Raw genomic sequence first — 7,360 nt, forward strand, 5'->3', positions numbered from 1 at the left:
GCAGACTACTAATTTCTAATTTCATGTCTCTGGCTCAACATCAACAAAAGAAAAAGTGAATTCCATCTGATTCACCATTTGCCATGCATTTTGGTCCTAACTGTTATTGAGTGAAAAAAGCAAGATATGCACAAAAAAGTACAGTAAACATTTCATTTGTTACCATCTGAAGCTCAGCTAACTAAATGGATGACAATGGATATTGAATATTCTTTAAGATTTCTGTCAGTAAGTCCAAGAAGTTGGCATGTTTTAGGATCCTTGCATTGTAAAAAATCTGCATTTGTAAGGCACTGTTAATGGAGTTCAACACAGCAGATGTGCCATTGTAGTCTTTTAATTCATCAGTTCACTGGGATTACAGGTACAGGAGCATCTTCAAGAAAGCACCTTCTTACTTGGATGGCTTAGTGCTCATATGAGAGGCAAGGTGAGTGCTCAAATGTCCCTTAATTCTTTCAGAGATCTGCAGACTAGTATTCCAATTAGCCCCGGACAACTTGGGCAAAAAAACAAACAAACATAAAATGTGCAGGAGGTAAAGAAGACATAATCAGTTTGTGTGCCATTTCCACTTTCTTTATAAATTTGTTGCATGGTTAAGAACAGTAGATACAACAGTCCATTTTGGTGAGGGACACTGGAGCATACGTGACTTGTTCAGTCACATGGTAGGCAGAGGGAGATAGAAAGAATCAAACTCTATATGCTGGAGTACATGAAGAAGCTCAGTAGCGGCTCAAAGCTTTAATCTTCTGTAGTAACCATTAATTATCAATCAGTTAGATAAGCCATGGAATTTGGTAAATAAACATCTACTATTCCTCCCAGTACCCTTAATAAACTGAATTGAATTATAGTAGGCTTGTAGAGAATTCTACCTTATTTTTGATTCTGTTATCTATTCTAGAAGGTCTTTCCAATTATTCACTGTCCTTTCTGTGAAAAAAAATGCTTAAGCATGTCTTCCTTCAGCTATCCAACCTGTACATTGAGACTAAGTTTGCTTGTTATTACACAAACAACAGAGAGGAGAGATGGTCACCACTTACACTCTGTGAAGTCCCTTGTAGTGCTTATGAGATTCTGCTACATGAAATCACCTTACTATCTCTGCATTGTTTCTTCATGCATATAGATATCCCACTCCTATAATCTCTCAGTGTCTCAGTGTATGTATCTGATTATTTCATCAGTCTTTCTTGGTGCTTTTTCACAATACTTATTTGTACATTTAACTGAAATGAATACCCATCTTCTCTTCAAATTGTGCATTGTCAGTCCTTGGGTTTGCTTTTCAAATGCGTTATTTTGCATATTTTGCATTTAATTTAAGATACCATATTTTAGAAAATTTCTACTGTATTGCCATGCCTTTTCTTTCATTTCTACTCATCCCTGCATGCCAGACCTGTTCCATATCATTGCACCATCAACAACAAAGAGCAAATGTCCTTCTAAACATTCAGAAATTTCACTTATAAAGACTCTGAAAATGATTACCTCCACTTCTGACTCCCATGGTAGCCCATATTCACTACTGTTTCCCTTTCTAGCTCATTGTCACATATTTGTATACCAAGTGTAATTTGCGTTACTTGCTCACTAATCTTTTTGTGTAGCATAGTGTCATATGTATTGCTAATCTGTTAAGATGTCCATGATGACACTCACAATCCAGTTTAATTTGCTGGTAATTTAGTTAAAGAAACTACATCAGATTTCTTCAACGAGATAAGCTTTGTGCTGTGACCCCACATTTTTATGAGTCCTATGGTCCACTGATTTCCAGATATCTCCAAATGTCTTTAAGCAGTGATTGCATGATTTTTTAACAGTTTTCTAACTTTTCAGCAATTGAAGCAACACGAAAAAGTGACACAAAACTCTGACAAACAGAAAAGGTGGAGCAACTGTGGAGAAAGAGGAAGATAAATGAATAGGTTGTAGAGAAAGAGAGGAAAAAGAAACAAGAAAAACACGGAGAAAATACGAAAGATGATTAAGCAACAGAAACAGTGCAGCATGGTTTTAGTTACATTATGTTTAAGCACCAGTCAGTATTTGCAGTAATTTCACCACTTCAGAACTTAAACATAAATGGCCTGTGCGTGAAATATGTACTCCTTAATCTAGTAGAGGTAAAAAATGAGGTATTAATTAAAAGCCTTTTTTTAATTTCTCCAAATCTTTTGGGTTTCTAATACAATATTGCAATGAACCCCATTCCTAAGTCAAAGTATGATTAAAGTTCATGAAATTAGTATTGTTTCAGTTTTTGATGTCAGGCAAAAGTGCTCTTCACAGCACCTGCAGTGTTCCCAGTAATGACTCCTTCTGCAATTTCTATGGAGTTACATGTACTGGTAACATATCTAAATATGATTGCAGATTCTTTTTTTATAACGCCTGTTGCTCCTACTACTATTGAAACTGTCTGGGTATCTTTCTTCCACATTGCACTCATTTCTGCCTGCAAATCCTGGTATTTTATGACTTTGTGTCTGTCTGTACGCAAGACACTCTAGTCACTGGGTGTAGTGATTTCAATGATCATTGGTACTTTTGTCTTCTTTCATAGACCACTGTATCTGGTTTTCTCACATCTATCTTTTGAACTGTTGGTAATGGGTGATCCTGTGGGATGTAATCATTTTCTATGATGCTTTGTGGTTCATGTTTCCAGTGTTTTTCAGCTACTTCAATATTATAATGTTTGCACAATCCTCAGTGCAACAGTCTCGCCACATTATTATGTCTTTCAGTATACAATCCTTCTGACATAAGTATGTCACAACCAGCAATGAGGTATGTGACTGTTTCCAATTCTGTTTTACAAAACTTACATTTGTCTGTTTCTCCCACATGTTCAATGGAATTTGTAAGGCAATATGTACACAGCCCGCTGTCTTGGGCCACCAATATTAACTTTTCATCTTTTGGTTTGAATTCTCCTCTCCTTACATATTCCTGCATTTGATCCTGATCAACATGAGGTTCTTTCAGGAGTTTTCTATACTTGCAACTATATTTATGCATGTTTCACATTTCTTGCCTTCTCATCTGATTCATCACCTTATATTCTTTCTTTTGTTTTTTTGGCACATTCGGTTGCTGCCTGATTTTTATCTACTTCTGGTTTGATTTCCATTCCTGCTCGATGCTGATATGCTTCTGATAGACTAAGAAGGGAAGTCATCTTAGATTTATTCTCCTCATGTTTCAAAACTTTCACTGCATTTGGGTCTTGTGAGATCAGCAGATATGTGTGCAATCCCACAATTGCAGATCTATACATGTAATCAGTTTCAAGGAGGCCCATACCTCCTTCAGAACAGGGAATATATATTCTTGGTATGCACTGATTTTTATAAATCATTTGGTGAGCATGAAGCATCTTTCTTTTATTCATGTCTAATCTATTCAACATGTTTTGGAGCCAGTCAATCACTCCAAAACTGTAAGTTAGGACAGGAAGAGCAAATTGGTTTATAGCTTGAATTTTGTTCCTAGATGTCAACGCTTTTTTCAGGATTAAGTCTTCTAAAAAATTCCTTACTAAGTTTTATTCGAATTTGTTCATGTTTTATTGTTGATCCTTCATCAATACCCAAATATTTATATATTCCCTCCTGCTCAATTTGTTTTATATCACATTTTTGTCCCAAACTGATGTTTTCTTGGTGTTTTCCTGCTTTAAAGGTTGCTTTTGCACATTTATCAAGACCAAATGACATTCTTATATCATGTGAAAAAGCTTTGACTACTTGCAGTTGTGTTTTCAGTTCCTCATCTGATAAGATATACAGTTCTAAATCACTGACAAAGAGAAGATGAGAGGTCATTACACTTTGTTGTTTTCTAGGAGCCAAATTATAGCCATGGCCTAATCTGTTAAGTAGACAGCTGAATGGGTTAAGGGCAAGACAGAATACCAGCAGCGACAGGGAGTCACTTTGGAATATCCCCCTTTAATTTTTTTTCCATAGAATAACAATTTGCTCTTTATCATTGCTTAATTGCAAAGTGGTCTGCCACTGTTTCATGGTTACTGTAATGTAGTCGATCAGTGTAGGGTGTATCATATGTTTTTAAGCACTCTTTTATTCATGAATTTGGAATACTATCGAATGCTTTTTTTTTAGTCAATCCATGCCATATTTAGATTTGTTCCCTTTTTACAGTTCTTCTTTATGACTTTATTTTGCAACAGATGATCCTTTGTTCCATATGACTTTCTTTTATTGCCCTTTTGTTCTATTGGCATGATTGAATTTTCTTCTAAAATGACTATAAACTCTGTTGGCATCAAATCTGGTGTATAGTTCATATGTTGTCAGAAGGCACGTTATTGATCTATCATTTTTAGGATAACTTGCAGGTTCACTTTTAAGTAGGAGCATTGTTTTCCCTGTTGTTAACCAGGTTGTTGTCTGTTCAGGGTGCACATATAAATAGTTCTTACTCATGGCTAAATCTTCATGCAAAGATGTTAATACTTTTAGCCAGAAGTTAGATACTGCATCTGGCCTTGGAGTTTTCCAACTGGAAGCTTTTCTTAACTTTATCTCAGTCTATCTGGCTGTTACTTCATCCCATTTCATATCCTGTGCCTTTGAACGTCTTATTCTTTCTTTTACTTCTTCTATCCATTTAGCATCTTTGTTATGTTCCACAGGATCTTTATAGATATTTCTCCAAAATGTATCTATTTCTTCTTTTTTGGGTGGCCTTTCAATTCCTTTTGTGTTGTTTTTAAATTCTCTATAGAACTTTTTGGGGCCATCAATAAATTGCTTATTTTGTACTTTTCCTTTATATTTATCTGTGTATCTTCTAAGTTTTTCTGCCTGTGCTGAGATTTTTAGTTTATTTGCGATAGTACAAGATAGATCCTGATCCGTTATAATACTGAGCATTGCTTTTATCACGCCTATCTTCCTCAGTATTGTTGTTGATCTGTTCCCTCTACTATAGTCTTCTAACAGTGACACTTCTTGCCTTAATTGCATTATAGTTTTCTCTATTCAGTACTTCCATGATGGTATTCCATTTCTCCCCTTCCTTTCCCTTACTACCTTGCGTTCTTGTGGGAGAATTTTATCCGTTATTAATTTAGCTGCACAGTAATATATCCTGTTTACTTCTGTTATATTGCATGGATCTCTATGGACAGTCCTAATTACTGTGTTCATTTTTATCAAACTTCTGACTTTTGGGATTGTTTTGACCTTCTGCAGTCTATTTCTTTCATTGATCTTAATATATCTATCTCTATTAAATCAAGCAACTCTCTTAGCTCATTTTCTTCTAAACTGAGGGCACATTTTTTTGTTCTCCATTTCATGTGGGCATTCTATAGAGAGTTGCCACAATTTCATGTTCCTTCCCTGGCCGTCCAGCTTCAAGTGAATGTTTATACTGGTTTCCTGTGGAAGGCTCCAAAATATATGTCAACTACCCAGTTGCTTCCCATTCCACTGTTTTTCTCCTTAATTTGGATGTCTATTGCTTTATCCTGCTGTGTTGCTTTCTGAATCCTTCACTTTGCAGGTAGCCCATAACTTCACTCTCTATTTCTTTAACTTCTCCATTTCTAATCTTCTTTTCTACATTTCCTCTGACTTCTTATTTTTTGTATTGTAAAGTTTTTCATGTCCAGATTCCTCTGGAAGCCTGGTGTGGCTCTAATGATGGTGCTAAAGATCATACAAACTGAATTATAAAATTAAGCCATGACATCTAGAAAACAATGAAATATGTTTATGAGACATCTTTTTCTTGTCTTGTACAATTACATCTCTTGTGTCAAATCTTTGAGTGAATCAGTCTGAAGCAGGAAAATAAAGTCATTGCTTATCTAAAAGCTTTTCTTGTCAAAATAATTCATACAGTGGCAAACAACAGTATTATCTGAACTGCCAATACATACATCTAGTTGAGAAAGTTTATCTGAGTGAGAAATTGCTATCATTAGTCCTAATATAAATTCATAACTGTATATGAAGACAGTGTTTTAGAGGAGTTGTGATATTATATGAGGAAGTCGGGAGTGTCAGAGAAGTATGTAAGAGTGCTACAGGATATGTATGAGGGTAGTGTGACAGCATTGAGGTCTGCGGTGGGGGTGACGGATGTGTTTAAGGTGGAGGTGGGATTACATCAAGGATCAGCTTTGAGCTCTTCCTTATTTGCAATGGTGATGGACAGGTTGACAGAGGAGATCAGACAGGAGTCCTCATGGACTATGATGTTTGCAGATGACATTGTGATCTGTAAGGAGAGTAGGGAACAGGTGGAAGAGACCCTGGAGAGGTGGAGATATGCTCTAGAGAGAAGAGGAATGAAGGTCAGCAGGACTAAGACAGAATATATGTGTGTGAATGAGAGGGAGGATAGAGGAATGATGAGGATGCAGGGAGTAGAGGTGGCAAAGGTGGATGAGTTTAAATACTTGGGATCAACAGTTCAGAGTAATGGTGAGTGTGTAAGAGAGGTGAAGAAGAGAGTACAGGCAGGATGGAGTGGGTGGAGAAGAGTGTCAGGAGTGATTTGTGACAGAGGAGTACCAGTAAGAGTGAAAGGGAAGGTCTACAAGAGGGTAGTGAGACCACCTATGTTATATGGGTTTGAGACAGTGGCACTGACAAAAAGGCAGGAGTCAGAGCTTGCCGTGGCAGAGTTGAAGATGTTAAGATTTGCACTGGGTGTGACGAGGATAGACAGGATTAGAAATAAGTATATTAGAGGGTCAGCCCAGGTTGGAAGGTTTGGAGACAAAGCCAGAGAGACAAGAATATGTTGGTTTGGACATGTACTGAGGAGGGATGCAGAGTATATTGGGAAAAAGATGCTATGCCAGGTAAGAGGAAAAGAGGAAGGCCTAAGATAAGGTTTATGGATGTGGTGAGAGAGGACATGCAGGTGGTTGGTGTGACAGAGGAAGATGCAGAGGAGAGGAAGAAATGGAAACAGTTGATCTGCTGTGGCAACCCCTAACGGGAGCAGCCAAAAGAAGAAGAAGAAGATATGAAGACAGTGTTTTAGAATTAGTGGATCTTTGACTTTGAGCTATTCTTCTTTTTAATCTTTTGTTCAGACAGAACACCTGTGACTGATATTGCCTGTTGTTGACACATTTTGCTATTAAATACCAGGAAGCAACAAAAAAATTGTTATTCCTAACAGCTACGTATGAGGAAGTAATATTTCTGGTTTACCTTTAAATAGTCTATTGCACTTTGTCGAACAGCCACTTTATCGATGCGTTTTGCGTGAACCAAAACCGCAAAAAATTTTAAATGATGAAAAACATTCGACATTACCAGCTGTGCAACATCTCCACACCCATGCTACCATG

The sequence above is a fragment of the Protopterus annectens genome, chromosome 11.part0, assembly GCF_019279795.1.
Source record: "Protopterus annectens isolate FY-2018-M chromosome 11.part0, PAN1.0, whole genome shotgun sequence".
NCBI classification, from domain to species: domain Eukaryota; kingdom Metazoa; phylum Chordata; order Ceratodontiformes; family Protopteridae; genus Protopterus; species Protopterus annectens.